The sequence below is a fragment of the Heterodontus francisci genome, chromosome 4, assembly GCF_036365525.1.
Source record: "Heterodontus francisci isolate sHetFra1 chromosome 4, sHetFra1.hap1, whole genome shotgun sequence".
NCBI classification, from domain to species: Eukaryota; Metazoa; Chordata; class Chondrichthyes; order Heterodontiformes; family Heterodontidae; genus Heterodontus; species Heterodontus francisci.
The window spans coordinates 13876597-13903152 of record NC_090374.1 but is presented as its reverse complement, the minus strand read 5'-3'; the positions used below and the strand labels follow the sequence as shown (position 1 = coordinate 13903152).

At 45.3% G+C, this 26556-nt stretch overlaps 1 protein-coding gene across 2 annotated transcripts in view; it reads right to left on the bottom strand.

Annotated features, from left to right (window-relative positions):
* hmgcs1 (3-hydroxy-3-methylglutaryl-CoA synthase 1 (soluble)) overlaps positions 1-26556 on the bottom strand; it is a 96757-nt gene that overhangs the window by 45406 nt on the left and 24795 nt on the right. The window contains exon 1 of one of the 2 annotated variants that reach the window (XM_068029169.1): positions 13835-14011. The exons of the other annotated variant lie outside the window; for it this stretch is intronic. The gene's annotated coding sequence lies outside the window, so the exon portion shown is untranslated. Of the gene's footprint in view, positions 1-13834; positions 14012-26556 lie in introns of those variants that run through there. 2 annotated transcript variants of the gene reach the window in all.

The window sequence follows — 26556 nt, the reverse complement described above, 5'->3', positions numbered from 1 at the left end:
ATTTCTGCATCGAGAGACAGTTTACTGGTGATAGTTGAGCCTTGGTAGGTGAACTCTTGAACCACTTCCAGAGCGTGGTCGCCGATATTTATGGATGGGGCATTTGTGACGTCCTGTCCCATGATGTTCGTTTTCTTGAGGCTGATGGTTAGGCCAAATTCAGTGCAGGCAGCCGCAAACCTGTCGATGAGTCTCTGCAGACACTCTTCAGTGTGAGATGTTAATGCAGCATCGCCAAAGAGGAGTTCCCTGATGAGGACTTTCCGTACTTTGGTCTTCGCTCTTAGACGGGCAAGGTTGAACAACCTGCCACCTGATCATGTGTGGAGGAAAATTCCTTCTTCTGAAGACTTGAACGCATGTGAGAAGATGATTCCAAACAGTGTAGGTGCGAGAACACAGCCCTGTTTCGCGCCACTCAGATAGGAAAGGGGTCTGATGAGGTGCCGCTATGCTGAATTGTGCCTTTCATGTTGGCATGAAATGAGGTGATGATACTTAGTAGCTTTGGTGGACATCCAATCTTTTCTAGTAGTCTGAAGAGACCACGTCTGCTGCCGAGGTCAAAGGCTTTGGTGAGATCAATGAAAGCAACGTAGAGGGGCATCTGTTGTTCACGGCATTTCTCCTGCAGCTGGCGAAGGGAGAACAGCATGTCAATGGTGGATCTCTCCGCTCGAAAGCCACACTGTGCCTCAGGGTAGACACGCTCAGCCAGCTTCTGGAGCCTGTTTAAAGCGACTCGAGCGAAGACTTTCCCCACTATGCTGAGCAGGGAGATTCCACAGTAGTTGTTGCAGTCACCGCGGTCACCCTTGTTCTTGTAGAGGGTGATGATATTGGCATCGCGCATGTCCTGTGGTACTGCTCCCTCGTCCCAGCACAGGCAAAGCAGTTCGTACAGTGCTGAAAATATAGCAGGCTTGGCACTCTTGATTATTTCAGGGGTAATGCCGTCCTTCCCAGGGGCTTTTCCGCTGGCTAGAGAATCAATGGCATCACTGAGTTCCGATTTTTTTGCTGTACGTCCAGCTCATCCATGACTGGCAGAGACTGGGCTGCATTGAGGGCGGTCTCAGTGACAACATTTTCCCAGGAGTACAGTTCTAGGTAGTGTTCCACCCAGCGGTCCATTTGCTTGCATTGGTCAGTGATTGTGTAACCTGATTTAGATTTGAGGGGGGCAATCTTCATGGTGGTTGGCCCAAAAGCCCTCTTAATACCATCATACATTCCTCTGATATTTCCGGTGTCAGGGGCCAGCTGAATATGACTGCATAGGTGCTGCCAGTAGTCATTTGCGCAGCGCCTGGCTATTCTTTGTGCAGTGCTACTGGCTGCTTTAAGTGCTACGGATGTTAACTCGCTGGGGGCTTTCTTGTAGTTCAGCAGTGCAATGCGCTTAGCAGCTATGACAGGTTCCAGCTCTTCAAAGTGAGATTGAAACCAGTCTGCATTCCGCTTCACACGTTTGCCATAGGTGGTCATTGCTGAGTCATAGATGGCGTCTCTGATGTGGGCCCATTTGGTCTCTGCATCCCCTGTGGGAGTGTTTTGAAGGGCTTTTTCAAGTGAACTTAGAAACTTATGTAACAGCTGTGGATGAGAAATTCTGCTCGTGTTGATGCAGCTTCTTTGGTTTGAGGCTAACCTTGCTGCACACCAGGGAGTGGTCGGTGTCACAGTCCGCACTGTGGAAGCTGCGTGTGATTTGAACGGGGTTTAGAGAGGCTCGCCTTGTGACGATGAGGTCCAACTGGTGCCAACGGCGTGATCTTGGATGCCTCCAAGAAACCTGGTGACAGGATTTAGTGTGAAAGAATGAGTTGGTGATGCAGAGGTTATGATCGGGGCAGACCATGACTCATGGCCCTCCTGCCTTGGGTGCTATGGCACTGGTAGGATGAATGAGAATGGTCAGAGACTGCTTGAGCAGCAAATACTGTCTACTAAATTGAAAGTACCTGTAAATTGCTGTTTCACCTGATGGGGTGTTTGGGGCCTTGGATGGTGAGAAGGGAGAAAGTAAAAGGACAAGTGTTGTAACTCCTGTGCTTGCATGGGAAGGGGGAACAGGATGTTGGGGGTAATTGAGGAGCGGACCAGGGTACCGCGGAGGGAATGGTCCCTTCAGAATGCTGAAAGCGGAATGCAGCAGAAGTGTTTGGTGGTGGCATCACACTGGAGGTGGTGGGAATGGTGGAGAATGATCCAGTGAATACAGAAGCTGGCCAGTTGGCAGGCAAGGACAAGGGGAAACCCTGTTGTGGCTCTGGGAGGGAGGGGAAGTGGGTGAGAGCAGTGGTGCAGGAAATGGAACGGACAGGACATTGAGCTCTTCTGCCGCCTTTGTGCTCTTCTGTCACCTTTGTGCTCACCTCTTTGGCTAGGTGACCTGTCCCTGCACAGTGGTCCCTTTTACCAGTCTCCTGTATTCTCCCTCCACCTGAATCTCTCCCTCCACCCTCTTACCCTCACTTTATCTTTTCATTTGAGAGCTGCTGGCATGACATTGGCTGTCAATTTCACAGTTTCCCTCACTCACTCTAACCTGCCTCCTCTGAACTTGCTGCACTCTTATCTCAGGTCCAGACCCCAATATATTACCAAACCTGCTGATAAGGGTGGTGCAATTGTCTGGCCAACCGATCTCTACCGTGCAGAGGTGGAACACCAACGCTCTGACACTTGCTCCTACTTCCCTGGACTATGACCTTCACCATCGAACATCAAACCATTGTTACCAGGACTGTCACTGACCTCTTCTCCTCTGGCGATCTTCCCTCCATGGATTCCAACCTCATAGCTCCCCCAACCCTGAACAGCTCGCGTCTGTCTCCTTCCCAAGATCCAAAAATGCACTATCCATCTCTGCGGAACTGATTTCTTCCTATTTTGACATTTTTTGCCTCCCTTACCCAGTCTCTCCCCACCTACATCTGAGACTTTAATTCCTTCCGTCACTTCAACAGTTTGCAATTTCCTGGCCCGAAACAGTCTCCTCTTCACCTTGGACGTCCAATCTCTCTGCACCTCCAACCTCCACCAGGATGGCCTTGGGGCTCTCCACTTGTTCTTCCTCAGGGTAGTGTCCTAGGCCCAACCATCTTCAGCTGCTTCATCAATGACATTCCTTCCATCATAAGGTCAGAAGTGGGGATGTTAGCTGATGATTGCACAATGTTCAACACCATTCCTGACTCCTCAAATACTGAAGCAGTCCGTGTAGAAATGCAGCAAGGCCTGGACATTATCCAGGCTTGGGCTGATAAGTGGCAAGTAACATTTGCGCCACACAAGTGCCAGGCAACGACCATCTCCAACAAGAGAGAATCTAACCATCTCCCCTTGACATTCAACGGCATTACCATCGCTGAATCCCCCACTATCAACATTCTAGGGGTTATCATTGACCAGAAACTGAACTGGAGTAGCCATATAAATACCCTGGCTACAAAAGCAGATTAGAGGCTAGGAATTCTGTGGCGAGCAACTCACCTCTTGACTCCCCAAAGCCTGTCCACCATCTACAAGGCACAAGTCAGGAGTGTAATGGAATACTCTCCACTTGCCTGGATGAGTGCAGCTCCAACAACACTCAAGAAGCTCGACACCATCCAGGACAAAGCAGTCCGCTTGACTGGCACCCCATCCACAAACATTCACTCCCTCCACCAACGCATAGTGGCAGCAGTGTGTACCATCTACAAGATGCACTGCTGCAACACACCAAGGCCCCTTAGACAGCATCTTCCAAACCTGCGACCTCTACCACCCAGAAGGACAAGGGCAGCAGATGCATGGAACACCACCACCTGCAAGTTCCCCTCCAAGCCACACACCATCCTGAATTGGAACTATATTGCTGTTCCTTCACTGTTGCTGGGTCAAAATCCTGGAACTCCCTTCCTAACAGCACTGTGGATGTACCTACCTCACACAGACTGCAACGCTTCAGTGCAGCTCATCACCACCTCCTCAAGGGCAATTAGTTATGGCCAATAAATGCTGGCCTAGCCAAAGACGCCCACATCCCATGAACAAATAAAAAAAAAGTTCCCATTCACCACCCTCCTCTGCCTGGCTGAACTTGTTCTCACATTGAACAATGTCTCCTTTAACTCATCTCACCTCCTCCAAAGAAATAATGATTTCCTGCATGGGTCCCAACAATGCCTGCCTTTTTGTGGGAAAGGTGGGCCCCCTCGATCACCTCTTCCGGTACATTGAGGACTGGCTCGGAGCAGTTTCCTGCCCTTGCCCTGAACTGAAAAACTTCAACTTTGCTTCCAATTTCCACCCTTCTCTCACGGTCATTAAGGTTCATGTCAACTTTTCCCTTCCCTCAACCTCTGTACATTTCTGGGGATATGCTGGATAATCATCAAATATTCATTATAAGCCCAGTGACTCCCACAGCTACCTTGACTACAATTCCTCAAATCCTGCTTCCTGTAAGGACTCCATTTCATTCTCCCAGTTTCTCTGCCTCTGTCGCATCTCTTCTGACGATGCAACCTTTCACACCAGCGCTTCAGATATGTTAGTTAGTTACAGATACGGCACTGAAACAGGTCCTTCAGCCCACCGAGTCTGTGCCGACCATCAACCACCCATTTATACTAATCCTACACTAATCCCATATTCCTACCACATCCCCACCTGTCCCTATATTTCCCTACCACCTACCTATACTAGGGGCAATTTATAATGGCCAATTTACCTATCAACCTACAAGTCTTTTGGCATGTGGGAGGAAACCGGAGCACCCGGAGGAAACCCACGCAGTCACAGGGAGAACTTGCAAACTCCACACAGGCAGTACCCAGAATTGAACCCGGGTCGCTGGAGCTGTGAGGCTGTGGTGCTAACCACTGTGCTGCCCCTTTTCTTTTTCCTCAACCAAGGATTGTCCCCAACTGTGGCTAACAGGGCCCTCAACCAGTTTCGTTCCATTTCCCACACCAGTGTTCTCAAGCCTGCCCGTCTCTCCCAGAGCCATAACTGGGTTCTCCTCCAGCATCTCTATTCAACAGATCATCCTCCGCCATTCCTGCCACCTCTAGCATGATGCCACCAAACCTTTTCCCCTCCCCTCTCAGCATTCCAAAGGGATCATTCCCTCCAAGACACCGCGGTCCGCTCCTCAGTTACTCCTAACACCCCGTCTCCCCACCACCCCCCCCTTCCATGGCACTTTCCTTTGCAAGCACGTGATACAACACCTGCCCTTTTACCTCCTCACCATCCAAGGCCCCAACCACTCCTCCTAGGTGAAAGTGATTTACTTGTATTTTTTTCAATTTAGTATACCGTATTCACTGCTCACAATGCGGTCCCCTCTACTATGGGGAGAACAAACGCAGATTGGGGGACCACTTTGTAGAACACTTCGTTCAGTCCACCAAGTATGAACCCAAGCTTCTGGTGGCTTGCCATTTTAATTCTCCACCTTGCTCTCACCCGGACTTCTGTCCTCGGCCTCCTGCAGTGTTCCAATGAAGCTCAAGGAACAGCACTTATCTTTCAATAGACACTTTACAGCCTTCCGGACTCAACGCTGAACTCAATAATTTCAGACTGTAATTGCAGCCCCCATTTTGTTTCCTTTGCTTTCAGACAGCAAAGGTTCATTATTCTGCCATTCACACCTCCACTGGACAAACAGTGTGTTTTTTTTACCTGCCCCATTATTACTCCCTTTGGCTCTGCCCCACCAACGCTTTTGTCATTTAATGTCTCCTGTCTTCTTCCCTATTAGAGCTTCCCTTTTGTTTTTTTCCCCAACCTCATTTCACCTGCTTAAAACCAATTACATTTCTGATGAAAGGTTATTGACCTGAAATGGTAACCCTTTCTCTCTCTCCACAGATGCTGCCCGACCTGCTGAGTATTTCCAGAATTTTCTGTCTTTATGTGAGAAAGTGGACTGAAAACAGCTACTTCAAGGTAGCCTTGAAGAAGGGTCACTGACCCGAAATGTTAACTCTGCTTCTCTTTCCACAGATGCTGCCAGACCTGCTGAGTGATTCCAGTATTTCTTGTTTTTACTTCAAGGTAAATCTGTGTCAGAGCAGTGGGAGGTATTCAAAGGGGAGATTCCAGGGCTTCAGAGTAAACATGTTCCCACAAAGAAAAAGGGTGAGGCAGCCAAATCTAGTCCTATGGCTGTCCAGGAGCGTACAGGGTAAGATAAGGCAGAAAAGGAAAGCTTATGTCTGACACCAAGAACTCAATACTACAGAAAGCCGAGAGTATAGAAAGTGGAGGGGTGAAATCAAAAAGGCAATTAGGAATGCAAAGAGAGGGCATGAAAGAATATTGTCAAGCAAAATCAAGGTGAACCCAAAGAAGTTTTATCAATACACTAATAAGATGATAACTAAGGAGAGTACGGCCCATAAAAGACCGAACAGTTTAGCTTAATGAATACTCTACATCTGTCTTCACAAAAGATGGGGACGATGCAGATACTGTAGTGAGGAGTGTGACGTATTGGATGTGATAAACATAGGGAGAGAGGAAGTATTAATGGCATTAGCATCCTTGAAGGTCGATAAACCACCAGGGCCAGTTGAAATGTACCCCAGGCTGTTAAAAGGAGAGAGGAAATAGCGGAAGGTCTGACCATCATTTTCCAGTTCTCACTGGATACAGGCGTGATGCCGGAGGATTGGAGAACTGCTAACGTTGTGCCTGTTTAAAAAGGGAGAGAAGAATTGACTGAATAATTACAGGCCAGTCAGTCTAACCTCAGTAGTGGGCAAATTATTGGAATCTGTTCTGAGAGACAAGATGAACTGTTACTTAGAAAGGCATAGGTTAATCAAGGATAGTCAGCATAGATTTGTTAAGGGAAGATCTTGTTTGACCAACTTGATTGAATTTTTTGAAGTAGTAACAAGTAAGACAGATGAGGGCTGTGCAGTTGATTTAGTCCACATGGAGTCTAGCAAGGCTTTTGACTGGTTGAAAAGAAAAGCCCATGCGATCCAGGGAAATGCAGCAAGGTGGATACAAAATTGGCTCAGTGGCAGGAAACAAAGGGTAATCGTTGACGGCTATTTTTACGATTGGAGGGCTGTTTCAGTGGCGTTCCACAGGGTCCAGTACTGGGTCCCCTGTTTTTTGTGGTATATATTAACAATTTGGACGTAAATATAGGGGGCATGATCAAGACGTTTGCAGAGATTGGCTGTGTGGTAGATAGCGAGGAGGATAGCTGGAGGAAGATATTGATTGTCTGCTCAGATGGGCAGAAAAGTGCCAAATGGAAATCAAACCGGAGAAGTGTGAGTTCATGCATTTGGGGAAGTCAAACAAGGCAAAGAAATACACAATTATTGAGAAAATACTGAAGTGTGGAGGAAGTGAGGGACCTTGGAGTGAATGTCCACAGATCCCTGAAGGTAGCATGACAGGTCGATAAGGTGGTTAGAAAGCATATGGAATCCTTTCCTTTTTTGGCCGAGGTATAGAATATGAGACCAGGGAGGTTATGCTGGAACTGTATAACTCATTGGTTAGGCCACAACTTGAGTACCATGTGCAGTTATGGTCACTTCATCACAGAAAGGATGTAATTGCACCAGAGAGAGTACAGAGGAGATTTACGAGGATGTTGCCAGGACTGGAAAAATGCAGCTTTGTGGAAAGATTGGATAGGCTGGGATTGTTCTTCTTGCAACAGAGAAGGCTGAGGAGAGATCTGATTGAAATGTATAAAATTGTGAGGGGCCTGGATAGAGTGGAGGTGAAGGGCTTATTTACCTTAGCAGTGATGAGGGGACATAGATTTAAAGTGATTGGCAGAAAAATTAGAGGGGCGATGAGGAAAAGCTTTTTTAACCAAGAGGGTAGTGGGTGCCTGGAACTCACTGCCTGAAAGGGTAGTTGAGGCAGAAACCCTCAACTCATTCAAAAGGAGCCTGGATATGCACCCCAAGTGCCATAATCTGCAGGGCTATTGACCAAATGCTGGAAGGTGGGATTAGAATGGATGGATTGATTTTCAGCCAGCACAGACATGGGCCAAGTGGCTGCTTTCTGTGCCTTAAAAACTTTCTATGATTCTATATCTAGCATCCTCAATATTTTGCTTCTGTATCATTACATTGCTCATTTCCATGTGTACAAAATTCAGATTGGAATGAGTTAACATCCAATAAACAGTCACCGGCCTCAATAACCCACCTTCTTCCCCCCCACCTCACCATGGACTGACGTCCCATAAAGTTTACGCAGCTATCAACAAATAAATGTTGCAAAGTTCACAAAACAGAGCTAACCACACAAAACTATTTACTTTGACTGTTACTGCGACCTCAAAGTACACTGCATGAAATGTAGGTGAAAGGGCTAGTTGGGTAATATTGCAATACAAAAATATAACCTCCAGAAACAAAAACAATCTCCAGAAGCATTGGGAGGGACTTTTCATAAAACGTAACTGTGGCTCAGCTTCGAGCAAGCTCACGGTCAGAGGTATTACCCTTCAGAGGGGATGTCAAAAGTCTGCCCACTTCCCGTGGGATATTTAAAAGATGCCAATGACATAGTACACAGAGAAAGGAGCTTGCTCAGTGACATGACCATCATTGCTACCTCAACTAAAAGCATCAACAGCACAGTAACATGTCAGAGGTCATCGCTAACTGTGGAAATCTTACTGCAACTGTTGTATTTGCCTCCACAACAGGCAGTGCACTTCAAAGCACAGTCCTCACCGCTTATAGCTGGCACGCTGGGGAAAAATGATTCAGTGGCTAAATGTGCTGGGGGGGGCGCACGGCGGGGAACCAAAAAATTTAACCAACTTTTTTAAAATAAAAATGGGGCGATGCAGTGACGTAGTACTAATTCACTGGACTAGTAATCCAGAGGTCTAGGCTAATGCACTGGAGAGGTGGGTTTGAATCCCATTACAGCAGATGGTGAAATATAAATTCAATTAATAAATCTGGAATTAAAAACTCATCTAATGGGACCATAAAATCATTGTCGATTGCTGTAAAAAAAAACATCTGGCTCACTAATGTCCTTTAGCAGTAAAGCCCTTTGCGATATTATGAGGCTGTGAAAAGCACTATTTCATTTGAAGTATGCAGCATATCTGCAAGGCTCCTCCAGGTCACGGCAGGGAAAACTCTAAGATTATCAACCACAGTCACTCTCAGCTTCCTAACAGAACCCCAAACATTGCTGCCCTCTCTCCAAAGTCGCAAAAACCTGCTGCGAGGAACCCTTCAAGCACTTTTTCAGTACTTTAAAAATAATTATTGATTTCCAGAGCACTTAAAGGAGAACCTTAAAGCCAATTCCTGGAAATGGATGACTTGCAAAATGACTGCCTTCAGTACATCATTGGGAACATTATCCAGTTTTTGTTTTAAAAAAAGCTGGTTTCCCAGGTCACTTCTGGGAAAAATATTTATCTACACTTTTGCACTTCTCCACACACCTTACCACCTCTCTCCACAATCTCTCCTACGAAAACTCATGCTCCCCCCCCACAACGTGGAGCACCAGTACCTTTCTATCCACTGCCAACACACCCAAGAAAGACTCCGGCATTCCTGCAGCCTCCTCCCACCATTTCAACCCTCTGTTCTCACACACCCAGCTAACTACCCCCCCGCAATGCTCACACCAACATGCCCCCAATCTGTCCATCACACTTCATATGCTATGGCGTTTCAAGTGCTCATCTAAATACTTCTTAAATGTTGTGAGGGTTGCTGCCTCTACCACCCCTTCAGGTAGTGCGTTCCAGATTCCAACCGCCCCCTGGGTGAAGTTTTTTTTCCTCAAATCCCCTCTAAACCTCCTGCCCCTTACCTTAAATCTATGCCCCCTGGTTATTGACCCCTCTGCTAAGGGAAAACATTTCTTATCTACCCCATCTATGCCCCTCACAATTTTGTATACCTCAATCAGGTCCCCACCTCAGCCTGCTCTGCTCTAAGGAAAACAATCATAGCTGAAATGCTGCAGCCCAGGCAACATTCTGGTGAATCTTCTCTGTACCCTCTCCAGGGGAATCACACCCTTCCGATAGTGTGGCAACCAGAACTGTACACAGTACTCCAACTTGGCCTAACTAACGTTTTATACATCTCCATCATAACCTCCCTGCTTTTATATTCTATGCCTCGGCTAATAAAGGCAAGTATCCCATATGGCTTCCGAATCACCTTATCTACCTGTGCTGCTGCCTTCAGTGATCTATGGACAAGTACACCAAGGTCCCTCTGACCCTCTGTACTTCCTAGGGATATATTCCCTTGCCTTGTTAGTCCTCCCAAAATGCATCACCTCACACTTCTCAGGATTAAATTCCATTTACCACTGCTCCACCCATTTTACCAGCCCATCTATATCGTCCTATAATCTAAGGCTTTCCTCCTCACTATTTATGACATTTTCATGTCATCTGCAAACTTACTGATCATCCCTCCTATATTCACGTCTAAATCATTAATGTACGCTACAAACAGCAAGGGTCCCAGCACCGATCCCTGCGGTACACCACTGGTCACAGACTTCCAATTGCAAGAACAACCCTCGACCATTACCCTCTGCCTCCTGCCACTAAGCCAATTTTGCATCCAATTTGCCAAATTGCCCTGGATCCCATGGGCTCTTACCTTCTTAACCAATCTCCAATGCGGGACTTTATCAAAAACCTTACTGAAGTCCATGTAGACTACAGCAACTGCTTTACCCTCATCTACACATCTAGTTACTGCCTCGAAAAATTCAATCAAGTTTGTTAGACAAGATCTCCCCCTGACAAAGCCATGCTGACTATCCCTGATTAATCCCTGCCTCTCCAAGTGGAGATTAATCCTGTCCCTCAGAATTTTTTCCAACAGTTTCCCTACCACTGATGTTAGACGCACCGGCCTATAATTACCTCGTTTATCCCTGCTATCCTTCTTGAATAATGGTACCACATTCGCTGTCCTCCAGTCCTCTAGCACCTCTCCCGTGGTCAGAGAGGATTTGAAAATTTGTGTCAGAGCCCGCTATCTCTTACCTTGCCTCACATAACAGCCTGGGATACATCTCATCTGGGCCTGAGGATTTATCCACTTTTAAGCCCACTAAAACTGCCAATACCTCCTCCCTTTCAATGCTAATTTGTTCCAGTAGGTCACAATCCTCCTCCTAATCTCTACACCTACATCGTCCTTCTCCATAGTGAACACTTCAGATATCGACCACTCTTTTTTCAGGCAATAGGGGATCGCCGACCACATGGTTCTGTTAATGGAGATTTTTTTTCTGTGAGTTGCTCTTTATTGCTTATCTTATAACTGCTGACTAAAAGTTCCACTAAAAAAAGACGACTTGCACTTCTATCGTGCCTTTCATGACCTCAGGATAGTACAAAGTGCTTTACAGCCAATGAAGTACTTTTGTGGGGTAGTCACTGTTGTAATATATGAAAGGCTGCAGCCAATTTGCACAGAGCAAGATCCCACAAAAAGCAATGTGATAAATCTGTTTTAGTCATGTTGATTGAGGGATAATCATTGGTCAGGATACCAGGGAGAACATCCCTGCTCTTTTCACAAATAGTGCTAAAGAGTCTTTTATGTCCACCTGAGACGGCAGATGGGGCCTCTGTTTAATGCCTTACCTAAAAGACAGAACCTCCAGCAGTGCAGCACTCCTTCAGTACCGTTCTGGAGAGTCAGCCTAGATTTTTGTGCTTAAATCCTGGATTAGGACTTGAACCCACAAACATCTGACTCAGAGGCAAAAGTACCACCAACTGAGCCACAGCTGGCTCTGGATAGTGATTAGTCCATGAACGAGCTCACCCCATCCAAGCAAGGCAACTTGGATGGTGTTGGGCAATTTTCAAGATTCATAAACTGCTGGAATATCTTTTGCTGCCCTGCACACAAAGATACATGGAACAAGGAGGCCAGGAAGACCAAAGAAAGAGTTAGATAGACAATGGCACAAGAGATTTGTCACAGCAAGGGATACAGGCAACTGAAGCAGAGCCTAGTTCAGAACGGACAACAGTTGAGTGAATTCATATGACTGCCATTGTCAATGCTGAGTTGATGGATATGAATTTAGTAATAATGCTTAATAAATGTTCCATGGTCCGACATTCCAAGGTAATAAACAAAAGCAGACACACAGAACTGTAATCTGTAGTATCTTTACATAGTGGCAGCAAAAGCACAAACAGAATGGGCCTTTATAAGCATGGCAACAAACTAGGCTTGACCTTCAGCAACAATCCCCATCATCCTGTGAACACAAGTAGATCAACTTTCAAGCAGCTCTGTAGGTCAGAAATTCACACATATCAGTGCACACGCTTCCCTGCACTAGCACCTACTGGAACTGAAACTATAGTCTATCATTTCACACTTAAATACTGGGGCACACTGTTAACAAATGAAAAAAAAAAAGAGCTTTTATTTAGATCATCGCTTAGGCAGCAGACACCAATGATTCGTTTCCACACTAAGTATCATAGCATAGCTGTAAGTCATACAAACAAGAAGGTTTCAAGTTTAATTCCCTATCGGTGCCTTGTTAGTGGATCTCAAGGAAGGAACCAAGCTGCCAAGGTTTGGTCTTCGTAGGTCCTTCACCCTGAGAGGAGGAAAGAACGCAGGGCACTCATACTGAATTGCTATCTAGTGACCCCCTGCTTTAAACTGTACATCAACACAGCTTTAATGGATCCCACTTCCAAGGTCAAACTGCTTGCCAACAGACACTGGCTAGCCTCATGCATAAAGAGCGACAAGGCAAACAGCAGGGCTGCAGGCAGACAAGGAGGAGGTGGGAAGAGGGCGGCACAGTGGCGCAGTGGTTAGCACTACAGCCTCACAGCTCCAGGGACCCGGGTTCGATTCTGGGTACTGCCTGTGTGGAGTTTGCAAGTTCTCCCTGTGTCTGCGTGGGTTTTCTCCGGGTGCTCCGGTTTCCTCCCACAAGCCAAAAGACTTGCAGGTTGGTAGGTAAATTGGCCATTATAAATTGTCACTAGTATAGGTAGGTGGTAGGGAAATATAGGGACAGGTGGGGATGTTTGGTAGGAATATGGGATTAGTGTAGGATTAGTATAAATGGGTGGCTGATGGTTGGCACAGACTCGGTGGGCCGAAGGGCCTGTTTCAGTGCTGTATCTCTAATCTAATCTAAACTCTAAACAGATAAAATATATAGTGAACATCTGCATGAAAAGGACTGATGTAATAGAAAACCCTTAATCTGGCACTAGTCATATCCAACATTAGGAAGTAGAATAAAATCTGGTTCAGTAATGAGATTGCGTCCCTGTGGTGAATGAGTGCTGCAGTGTCAGAGGCACCGTCTTTCAGATGAGATGATAAACTGAGGCTCCTTCTGCCACCTTGGGTGGATGCGCAAGATCCCATGGCACTATTTCAAAGAGCAAGGGAATTATCCTCTACCTGGATCAATATCTATCCCTCAATCGATCCAACAATACGTTCTCTGGTCATTATCACATTGCTGTTTATGGGATCTTGCTGTGTGAAAATTGGTTGCTGCGTTTCCTGCATTACAAGTGACTACACTTCTAAAGTACTTCATTGGCAGGAAAATGCTTTGAAAGATCCTGGGGTTATGAAAGGCGCTTTAGAAATGCAAGTCATTCTTTAAATAATAATATCTCGCTGCTGACTGCTCTTCATCCCCGCCCCTTCCCCCACCTCCGCGAGTACGCTCACACAGGCACCCCTGTCTTCCCCCTCCCCCCTCTCCCCTCTCCAAGTGCCGGTCACTCCCGCCCTCTGCCCGGAGCCGGACCGCAGGCCGCGTTACCCCTGGTTACCTGGCCAGGCCGCCGGCTCTTCCCGGCGGCCGAGAGACACTACAGCCACCCGCTCACGATCCGCGCTCTCAATCTATGACGAGCCGCCAGCTACTGTGTTGGATGATTATTAATAATAATTTAAATGAGTTGCTCGCGACCTCGGGCAGCCGGCCATGGGCGCCGCCATCTTGGACAGGGGAAACTGACCCGCCCCGCGCGTGCGCACTACAGGAGCATCAGCTGCTTTAGACAAAACCAGCAAAAGAAAAACCAAAACAAGCTGTAAAAACACCAGATAAGACTAAAACGAAAAAGCAGCAACAAAAACACCAAAAAAGCAGCAGAAACAGCAAAAAAATCAAAACAAGCACAAAACACCAAAGACAGTAAAAATACCAACAAAATCAAAACAGCAACAATGCCAGCAGAAACAATGCCAATAAATACTAGACCAAAACAAACAATACCAATAGCAATAAAAATACTGACAGTAAAAATAGCACCAATTCAACTACAGACACTGTTACGACCGAGGTGGGAGGAGTGACTGCTTTTCTGGTTCCACTTCTCCACAGGTCATAACATACACTTAAATTTTTTCCCACTTACCAATAGGGTCAATCATGGACTCAATTTTTATCCCAGAATAAAACACACCAACCACATTTCTTTAATAAAGAACAAAATTATCAGTTTATTATAAAATAAGTCTTAACCAGTAATGAAGCAAAACATTAACACACAGATTGAAATTTGAAAGTTCCCTTTTTACCTTAGCCCCTCACACACACATCGGTTAACTGAAAGAGATCTTTTGTAATATTACAAACAATAGGCAAAAAAGAATACATTGGCCAAATATTTGCTAATACGTGAAGAAAAACAGGAGAAGATATGGAAAGAAGTCAGATGTCCTTTTTTTCCCCCGGTTTGGCATCCCAAAAATGTGTGGACTGCTGCCTCTTGAATCTTCGCGGAACATTTCTTGTCTCGTGACGTTGAAGATCATTTTGGGCAGGCTTTCCAGGAGAAATGCACCAACAAGGGTTTTGGTCTGTTTTTTATACTTGCTTCTCAGGGCTTCTTAAAGAGATGGAAAAACTGGCAGGCTTTTTCAAAGAGCTGGAACAGGCTGAGTTGAGGTTTGCTCTCTTGGCAAGTTTTCTCCAACTGTTCACATTCCAACTCTGTCCACACCCAAACTGCCTGTCCAAAGCGAAACTAAAAACAACTCAGGAGTCAAACCTCCTGACCCCTGTAAATCTTGACCTGTCATCTCTCTGTAAACATCTTCCCCAAGTCAAAAAAGCCCCCTGTTGGGTAATAATCTGAAAAAAGATGCCTTCCAGTAACTGTTGTTTACAAGCCAAGGCCAACAGATCTTCTGATGACCTCTTTTTTAAATAAAACATGAAGTTCAGCATCTATGGAATCCTTTTTTTCTGTTTGAAAACACAGTTCTCAAAATTTAACAAAAAAAGGAAACACTAACAACAGAAATAACAACAGCAACAATAACACCAACAGCACCAACAATCGGTCCAAGAACATCACCAACAGAATGGAACAATAGTATCAACAAACTACTGAGCAAGAACTCCTGCCTCAGAATCAGACCATGAATTATTTCAGCATAGGAGAGGCCATATGGCCCATGAAAGTGTGCACCAGTTTTTCTCCACATGAGCCACCTCTTCAAATCCCACCCTCCTGCTCACTCCCTATACACTACAATATCCCACCCAGTCTCATCCCACTCATAAGATCTAAAGATTATAAGAAATAGGAGCAGGAGTAGGCCATTGGGCCTGTTGAGCCTGCTCCGCCATTTAATAAGATCCTGACTGATCTGATTGTGGCCTTAACTCCATTTTCCTGCCTACCCCCCTATATCCCTTGTCAATCAAAAAATCTGTCTAACTCAGCCTTGAATATATCCAATGACCCAGCCTCCACTGCTCTCTGGGGAAGAGAATTCCACAAACTAAAGACCCTCAGAAAAATATTTCACCTCATCTCCATCTTAAATAGGAGGCCCCTAATTTTTAAACTGTGTCCCCTACTTCTAGTCTCCCCAACAAGGAAACATTCTCTCAGCATTCACCCTGTCAAATCCCCTCAGGATCTTGTATGCTTCAATATTAGGGGAGGCAGTGGCATAGTGGTATGGTCACTGGACTAGTGACCCAGTGTACTGCTCTGGGGACGTGAGTTTGAATTCCACCATGACAGAAGGTGTAATTTGAATTCAATTAATAAAAACCTGGAATTAAAAAGCTAGTCCAATGATAGCCATGAAACCATTGTTGATTCTTGTAAAAACCCATCTGGTTCACAAACGTCAGTAGGGAAGGAAATCTGCTGTCCTTACCTGGTCTGGTCTACATGTGACTCCAGACCCACAGCAATGTGGTTGACTCTTAAATGGCCTAGCAGGCCACTCAGTTGTATCTACCCACTACGAAGTCAATAAGGAATGAAACTGGACAGACCACCCGGCATCGACCTAGGCTCCAGAACTTGCCGTGCCCCTAGCCAAGCTGTTCCAGTACAGCTACGACACTGGCATCTACCCGGCAATGTGGGAAATTGGCCAGGTATGTCATGTACACAAAAAGCAGGTCAAATCCAATGCGGCCAATTACCGCCCTATCAGTCTACTCTCGATCATCAGTAAAGTAAATGGAAGGTGTCATCGACAGTGCTATCAAGCGGCACTTGTTCAGCAATAACCTGATCCGTTTGGCTTCCGCCAGGGCCACTCACTTCCTGAACTCATTACAGCCTTGCTCCAAACATGGACAAAAGAGTTGAACTCATGAGGCGAGACTGACTGCCCTTGACATCAAGGCAGTATTTGACAGAGTACGGCATCAAGGAGTCCTGGCAAAACTGGAATCAAGGGAAAAATTCTCTGCTGGTTGGTGTTGTACCTGGTGCAAAGGAAGATGGTTATGGTTGTTGGAGGTCAATCATTTCAGTTCCAGGACATCACTGCAGGAGGTCCTCAGGGTAGTGTCCTAGGCCCAACCATTTCAGCTGCTTCATCAATGACCTTCCTTCAATCATAAGGTCAGAAGTGGGGATGTTTGCCAATGATTGCACGATGTTCAGCACCATTCGCGACTCCTCAGATACTGAAGCAGTCAGTGTAGAAATGCAGCAAGACCCGGACAATATCCAGGCTTGGGCTGATAAGTGGCAAGTAACATTCGTGCCACACAAGTGTCAGGTAATCAACATCTCCAACAAGAGAGAATCTAACCATCTACCTATGACATTCAATGGCATTACGATGACTGAATCGCCCACTATCAACATCCTGAGGGTTTCCATTGACCAGAAACTGAACTGGAATAGGCATATAAATACCATGACTACAAGAACAGGTCAGAGGCTAGGAATCCTGTGGCAAGTAACTCACCTCCTGACTACCCAAAGCCTGTCCACCATCTACAAGGCACAAGTCAGGAATGTGATGGAAAACCCTCCACTTGCCTGGATGGGTGCAACTCCAACTACACTTAGGAAGCTCATCATCATCCAGGACAAAGCAGCCCGCTTGATTGGCACCCCATCCACAAACATTCACTCCCTCCACCACTGACGCACAGTGACAACAGTGTGTACCATCTACAAGATGCACTGCATCCAAGGCTCCTTAGACAGCACATTCCAAACCCATGACCCTACCACCTCAAAGGACAAGGGCAGCAGATGCATGGGAACCCCACCACCTGCAAGTTCCCCTCCAAGCCACATACCATCCTGACTTGGAACTATATCGCCGTTCCTTCACTGTTGCTGGGTCAAAATCCTGGAACTCCCTTCCTAAAAGCACTGCGGGTGTACCTACCCCACATGGACTGCATCGGGTCAAGAAGGCAGCTCACCACCACCTTCTCAAGGGCAGTTCGGGATGGGCAATAAATGCTGGCCTAGCCAGCGATGCCCACATCCCAGGAACGAATAAAAGATGAACTTTCATTGTTCTAAACGCCAATGGGTATAGGTCCAACCTGCTCAACTTTTCCTCACAAGATAATCCCAGGAATCAGTCAAGTGAACTCCTCTGAACTGCTTCTAATGCAATGATATCCTCTGAAGTGAGACCAAAACAGTATTCAGTACTTCAGATGCGGTCTAACTAAGACCCTATACAGCTGTAGCAATACTTCTCTACTTTTATACTCGATTTCAGCTGGCAATAAACAGCAACATTCCATTTGCTTTCTCAATCACTTGCTTTAACTGCGTACTAACCTTTTGTGATTCACGTACCAGGACACCCAGATCCCTCTATATCGTCGAGTTCAGCAGTCTCTCTTCATTCAAATAATACACTGCTTTTCTATTCTTCCTGCCAAGGTGGACAAGTTCACATTTTCCCACATTATAGTCCATCTGCCAAATTTTTTCCCACTCACTTAACCTATCTAAATCCCTTTGTCGACCCTTTATGTCCTCTTGACAGCTTAATTTCCTACCTATCTTTGTGTCATCAGCAAATTTAGCTACCATACATTCTGTCCCTTCATCCAAGTCATTGATATGGATTGTAAATTGTTGAAGCCCCAGCACTGATCCCTGCGGCACACCACTAGTAATGGTTTTCCAACCTGAAAATGACCCACTTATTCCTACTCTCTGCTTCCTGTTAGCTAAACAATCCTCTATCCATACCAATATGTTACCCCTACCCCATGAGCTCTTTTGTGTAGTAACTTTTGATGTGGCACCTTATTAAATGCCTTTTGGAAATCCAACTACACTACATCTACAGGTTCCCCTTTATCCTCGTTGCTTGTTACTTCCTCAGATAACTAATAAATTAGTCAAACACGATTTTCCATTCACAAAACCATGTTGGCTCTGCCTGATTGCATTATGATTTTCTAAACGTCCGACTATAACTTCCTTAATAATGGATTCTCGCATTTTCCCTATGACAGATGTTAGACCAACTGGCCTTAGTTTCCTACTTTCTGTTTCCCTCCTTTCTTGAATAGAGGTATTACATTTGCGATTTTCTAATCCGCTGAGACCTTTCCAGAATCTAGGGAATTTTGGAAGATCACAATCAATGCATCTACTATCTCTGCAGCCACTTCTAGGATGCAAGCCATCAGGTCCCAGGGGACTTGTCAGCCTTTAATTCTAATAGTTTTCCCAGTACCTTTCCCTAGTGATTGTTTGAAGTTCCTCCCTCCCTTTTACCTCTTGAATTTCAGGTATTTGTGGGGTGTTTTTTGTGTCTTCAACAGTGAAGACTGACACAAAATACCTGTTCAATGCTTCCCCCATTTCCTTGTTTCCCATTATTAATTCCTCTGTCTCACTCGAAGAGACAACACTCACTTTTTAGTTACTCTTTTCCTTTTTTAAATACTGGTAGAAACTCTTACTATCTGTTTTTATGTTTCTAGCCAGCTTTCTCTCAGTCTAATTTCTCCTTTTTTTAAGCCATTCTTTGCTGGTTTCTAAAATCTGTCCAAATCATCTGACCTGCCACTAATCTTCACAGTACTGTACACTTTTTCTTTCAATTTGATACTATCCTTAACTTCCTTAGATAGCCGCAGATCGTGCATCCTTCTCATAGAGTCTTTCTTTCTCAATGGAACATATCCTTGCTGAGAGTGACAAAATATCTCCTTAAATGTCTGCCACTGCTTCTCTACTATCCTACCTTTTAATCTATTTTCCCAGTTCACTTTAGCCAGTTAGAACAAAGAACAAAGAAAATTACAGCACAGGAACAGGCCCTTTGGCCCTCCAAGCCTGCACCGATCCAGATCCTCTATCTAAACATGTCGCCTATTTTCTAAGGGTCTGTATCTCTTTGCTTCCTGCCCATTCATGTATCTGTCTAGATACATCTTAAAAGACGCTATCGTGCCCGCGTCTACCACCTCCGCTGGCAACGCGTTCCAGGCACCCACCACCCTCTGTGTAAAGAACTTTCTACGCATATCCCCCCTAAACTTTTCCCCTCTCACTTTGAACTCCTAACCCCTCGTAATTGAATCCCCCACTCTGGGAAAAAGCTTCTTGCTATCCACCCTGTCTATACCTCTCGTGATTTTGTCCACCTCAATCAGGTCCCCCTCAACCTCCGTCTTTCTAATGAAAATAATCCTAATCTACTCAACCTCTCTTCATAGCTAGCGCCCTCCATACCAGGCAACATCCTGGTGAACCTCCTCTGCACCCTCTCCAAAGCATCTACATTCTTTTGGTAATGTGGCGACCAGAGCTGCACGCAGTATTCCAAATGTGGCCAGTTCTTCCCTTATACCCTTGTAATTACCTGTATTTCAGTTTAAGCCATTAACCTTAGACCTCACCCTCAAACTGAATGTGGAATTTTATCATGTTATGATCACTATTGCCTAGAGACTCCTTTACTATGAGGTCATTAATTAATCCTGTCTCATTGCACATTACCAGGTCTAAAATAGCCTTCTCCCTGGTTGGCACTAGAATCTACTGCTCTAATGAACTCATCATTCAGACTACCTTTGCCAATCTGATTCATCCAATCTATATGAAGATTAAAATCATCCATGATTATTGCAGTAGCTTTCTTACAAGTCCCCATTATTTCTTCCTGTATACTCTGTTCTACTGTGTAGCTACTGTTAGGGGGTCTATAAACTACTCCCCCAAGTGACTTCTTACCTTTACTATTTCTTATCTCAACCCAAACTGATTCTACATCTTGATCTTCTAAATGAAGGTCATCTCTCACCACTATACTAATGTCATCCTTAATTAACAGAGCTACCCCACCACCTTTTCCTAGCTTCCTGTCCTTCTGAAATGTAAAATACCCTTGAATATTTAGGTCCCAGCCTTGGTCACCTTGCAACCTTGCACATCTCTGTAATGGCCATCAGGTCATACATATTTATTTCTATTTGTTTTATCAGTTCATCCGTTTTGTTATGAATGCTGCATGCATTCAGATACAGAGCCTTTAATCCTGTCTTTTTAGCATCTTGCAAACTCTGGACTTATCTGCTGGTCCACTCTTTAGTTTATACATTCTGTCCCTTCCTGCCACACTCTGGTTATCATTACCCATATCACTACCCTGCTCTATTGCCTTGTTCTTTCTCTTTATTTTAACCACATCTCCCCTCACATGATCCCTCCCCCCACACTATTTAATTTAAAGCCCTCTCTATTGCCCTAGTTATCTGACTCGCCAGAACACTGGTCCCAGCACCGTTCAGGTGAAGACAGTCCTAACGGTACAGCTCTCACTTTCCCCAATACTGTGCCAGTGCCCCATGGATCAAAACCCATTTCTCCCACACCAATCTTTGAGCCATACATTCAACTCTCTGATCTCATCTACCCCATACCAATTTGCTTGTGGCTCAGGCAGTAATCCAGAGATTCTTACCCATGTGGTTCTGCTTTTTAATTTAACCCCTACCTGCTCATAATCCCTAAGTATTACCTCTTTCCTCGTCCTATCTATGTCATTGGTACCCACGTGGACCACGACAATTGGATCCTCCCCCTCCTACTGCAAGTTCCTCTCCAGCCCCAAACAGATGTCCTGAACCCTGGCACTGGGCAGGTAACACATCCTCTGGACTCTCGTTGTCAGAGAACTGTGTCTATCCCCTGACTATATTGTCCCCTACTACCACTGCATTCCTAATTACTCCCCCAACTTGAATGGCTTCCTGTACCACATAGTCAGTGCCATGGTCAGTTTGCTCATCCACCCTGTAGCCCTCGATCTCATCCATACAAGCTGACAGAACCTCAAACCTGTTAGACAATTGCAAGGGCTGTGGCTCCTCCACTTCTACCTTCTTGAACCTCATACCTGCCTCAATCGCAGTCACATCTTCCTGTCCCTGGCCACAGACCAAATCAGAAGACCCTATCCTAAGGGGTGTGACTGCCTCTGGAACAAAGTGTCCAGGTAACATTCCCCCACTCTGATGCATCACAGTGTCTGTAGCTCGGCCTCCAGCTCATCAACTCTGAGCCGATGTTTCCCGAGCTGCAGACACTTTAGACGTGTTTGCCGTGGATCACACTGGCGTCCACCAGCTCCCACATATATCACTTGCCTTGCCATCCCGATTGTGTTTTAATTAAGTAATTCATTATTTTAAGTTTTAATTAATGCCTTTAGTCCTGCTTGTGCTTATATTCTTATTATTTCAATTAATGTAATACTTACCCCAATTAAAATTCCCTCGTTTGAATAAGCGAAAAAGAGAAAATACTCACCAACCAATCACTTACCTCCCTTCCTGTTATGTCACATTTCGCTTTTCTTTAGAATGTGCTGAACCCACAACTCACCCCCCCAACTCTTCAAACTCTCGCCACGGTCTCTAGGTTACCCTCTATTTCTGGGAGCCTCTTACCTGTCTGCCCACCTAATTAATGCCTCTGGGCTTCAGCTCTGTCAGAACAGACTTACTCTCTCACTGCACCGAATTCCCACGCTTACCAAATTCCCAAGCTCACACTCTGTCTCGACCTGCACTCAGTCACGAGCTGCTACCTTCGTGCCTGCTGAGCAGGAGAAAAAAGGAACAGAAATTAAAATTAAGATATTTGGGGAGTTATTTCTTTTACTAGAGCTGAGAAGGTCAAAGGCAATCTGATTTTAAAAAAATAATTATAAAGATCATAATAAAGTAAAGATTGTTTCCGCTGTTCAGCAAAATGATAACGAGATGACACCAATTTAAGGGTACTCACTAAAAGAATTTAAGGGGATGCTCGAAAAATATTTCTTCACACAGAAGGCGGTTAGAATTTGGAATTCTCTACTGCAAACCCTTACCTGAACAGAATTAATTAATTCTCTTAAAATGGAATTAAGTGCTTGATTCGCAAGAGAAATATCAAAAGGTATGGGGAGTCAGCAGGAGAGAAATATAAAAACAGACAGTAAAAGCTTCTAAAAGTATATAAAAAGGAAAAGCTTAGCTAAAGTGTTCATAAGGCTTGAGGGGCCGAATGGTCTACTCTTGCTTCTAATTCTTGTGTTCAGTGTCTATTTTCCTCCTTGTCTGTAAATAATTCAAAGATGCTTTTTCTTTAGAGTAGGAGTATTAATACCAATGCAAACTTTTATTGGCGGATTAAAATGTCCCGAAATCCAATGATTACATACTCTTACTACGACAATAACTTGCATTTATATAGTGCCGTTAATATAACCATCAGCCTCAAGAAAACGAACATCATGGGGCAGGATGTCAGAAATGCTCCATCCATCAATATTGGCGACCACGCTCTGGAAGTGGTTCAAGAGTTCACCTACCTAGGCTCAACTATCACCAGTAACCTGTCTCTAGATGCAGAAATCAACAAGCGCATGGGTAAGGCTTCCACTGCTATGTTCAGACTGGCCAAGAGAGTGTGGGAAAATGGCGCACTGACACGGAACACAAAAGTCCGAGTGTATCAGGCCTGTGTCCTCAGTACCTTGCTCTACGGCAGCGAGGCCTGGACAACGTATGCCAGCCAAGAGCGACGTCTCAATTCATTCCATCTTCGCTGCCTTCGGAGAATACTTGGCATCAGGTGGCAGGACTATATCTCCAACACAGAAGTCCTTGAAGCGGCCAACATCCCCAGCTTATACACACTACTGAGTCAGCGGCGCTTGAGATGGCTTGGCCATGTGAGCCGCATGGAAGATGGCAGGATCCCCAAAGACACATTGTACAGCGAGCTCGCCACTGGTATCAGACCCACCGGCCGTCCATGTCTCCGTTATAAAGACGTCTGCAAACGCGACATGAAATCGTGTGACATTGATCACAAGTCGTGGGAGTCAGTTGCCAGCATTCGCCAGAGCTGGCGGGCAGCCATAAAGACAGGGCTAAATTGTGGCGAGTCGAAGAGACTTAGTAGTTGGCAGGAAAAAAGACAGAGGCGCAAGGGGAGAGCCAACTGTGCAACAGCCCCAACAAACAAATTTCTCTGCAGCACCTGTGGAAGAGCCTGTCACTCCAGAATTGGCCTTTATAGCCACTCCAGGCGCTGCTTCACAAACCACTGACCACCTCCAGGCGCGTATCCATTGTCTCTCGAGATAAGGAGGCCCAAAAGAAGAATATAGTAAGGCATCCCAAGGTGCTTCACAGGAGCATTGACAGGCAAAAATTGAGCCAAAGAAGGAGACATTAGGACAGTTGACCAAATGCTTGTTTTAAGTGGTAGGTTTTATGGAATGTTTTAAGTAGCAGAGAGAGGTAGAGAGGGAATTCCAGAGCTTCGGGCTGAAGCATGGCTGCCAATAGAAATGTGGGGTGGGGTGGAAAAAAGGTGCGCACAAGGTACCATAGTTGCATGAGCACAGAGTCCTCAGAAGGTTCTAGGCTGAACAAAGTTACAGAGATAAGAAAGGATTTGAACACAAAGATGAGAATTTTAAATTCAAGGCATTGTTGGGCAGGAGCCAATGTAGGTCAGTGAGTGTAAATTGACAGATTCAGATTCTAGGTAAGATGAAACCACTTTACGCATCTCTTTTGTTAACTGTAGAGGGTCGAAAAGACGAGGGTTGTTTTCCTTAGAGCAGAGAAGGCTGAGGGGGGGCCTGATTGAGGTATACAAAATTATGAAGGGGCATTGAGAGGTTAGATAGGAAGAAACTTTTTCCCTTAGCGGAGGGGTCAATAACCAGGGGGCATAGATTTAAGCTAAGGGGCAGAAGGTTTAGAGGGGATTTGAGGAAAAATAATTTCACCCAGAGGGTGTTGCGAATCTGGAATGTACTGCCTGAAGGGATGGTAGAGGCAGGAACCCTCACAATATTTAAGAAGTATTTAGATGAGCACTTGAAACGCCATAGCATACAAGGCTACGGGCTGAGTGCTGGAAAATGGGATTAGAATAGTTAGGTGCTTGATGGCCGGCATGGACGCGATGGGCCGAAGGGCCTGTTTCTGTGCTGTATAACTCTATGATCCCAAAGGACATGAGAAGTGCAAACCTAATAAGCACGGGAAGTAGCAAAATGCCAGTCGCTAGGATTCACAAGTATCAAACTGCCTCTTATCCAATACTCTCATCTGTAAGTGGCCAAGGTTAAGGCAGAATGGAAACATGAACAATGTACATTGAAGATTGCTCCTTAGAGACAAAAGTAGGACCTATTAGTACTTTGAAGCTTTGCCAAAGTAAAGATCTGTTTCTAGAATTGCAACTAAATTCTGGAGCAAAACCACTCGGCAGGTATTTCAAGTGTCTTCCTGAGACCACTGAAAGTAATAACACCCATCGAACTGCTCTTGATTAAAAGAAAAGCTTTGCATTTAGCGGTTTCCATGACCTCATGATGTCCCAAAGTGCTTTACAGCCAATGAAACACTTTTTGAAGTGTTACAATGTAGCACACGCGGCAGTCAATTTGCGCACAGGAAGCTCCCACAAACAGGAATGTGATAATGACCAAAGAATCTGTTTTTAAAATGACGTTGGTTACCAACAAATATTGTTCAAGACACCAGGCAGAACTCCCGGGCTCTTCAAAATAGTGCCGTGGGATCTTTTGCATCCACCCGAGAGGGCAGACAAGCATTCAGTTTATCAGAAAGACGGCATCTCCAACAGTGCGGGGTTCCCTGCACTGAGTCTCAGCTTTGAGTATGTGCTGGAGTGGGACTTTCAACCTACAACCTTCTAACTCAGAGGCAAGTGTGCTACCCATTGAGCCACAGCTGACACCACTGATTGTGTATGTTTATATTTTGGACAATACAGGCCAAGTTGACAGAATGCACAGAGATCCAGGATCTGAAAATCCTGGGAAGAAAGTAAAATGTTGATGCCTTGGTTGTTTGATTAAATTTGGACTTGGAGCTGCAATTGGTGTTGATGCCCCAGATTAGGAAAGGGCAGGTGGGGCAAGGATAGGGGTTCGGTGGGGCGGGGGGGGGGGGGTAATATTGTTCCTGACCATTCTCCTGTTGGATAGTGTACATGGGTGTGGTGTTAGATAATGCCCTCCCTGTTCAAATAATGTGCTGACACGCACACAAGAGAATACTGGGGATTTGGCTGAGATTACAGTGGCCTGTCATAATCTGTGAAACTATTCTTTCGAATCCCATTTGGAGAAGGTTGCTTTAGCTAGATTCAGCATTCCCACGATCAATTTTGGACCTTTTCAAATGGACTTAGATAGCAGTTTTAAAAGGATGGGCTTGAATCCCTGGATTACCTGCATAAAAGAGCAGATTAAAAGTATTAACAAAAGGATAGAACACAGAACCATTCAACTGGACATCTCAAGATGGCATGCTGGGAAGGGTATGGATTATTATTGCTTCAAACTATTGAAGACAAACTAAGACATGTTGTACTTTTGCAGAGACAAGGACAAAGTTAAAGGTAAGACAGCTGCCTGACTCAGGCCTTGGAGGAATGTGTGAAACTGCCATTCACAATTTACAGGCTCCACAGGGCTGATGTAGGAAGGATGTTACCACTGGCTGGGGAGTCTAGAACCAGGGGACACAGTCTCAGAATAAGGGGTTGGACATTTAGGACTGAGATGAGGAGGAATTTCTTTACTCAGAGGATAGTGAATCTTTGGAATACCCCAGAGGGCTGTGGAGGCTCAGTCATGGAGCATGTTAAAGACAGAGATCAATTTCTAGATATTAAAGATATCAAGAGATATGGGGATAATTTGAGAAAATAGCATTGAGGTAGATCAGCTATGATCTAGTTGAATGGCAGAG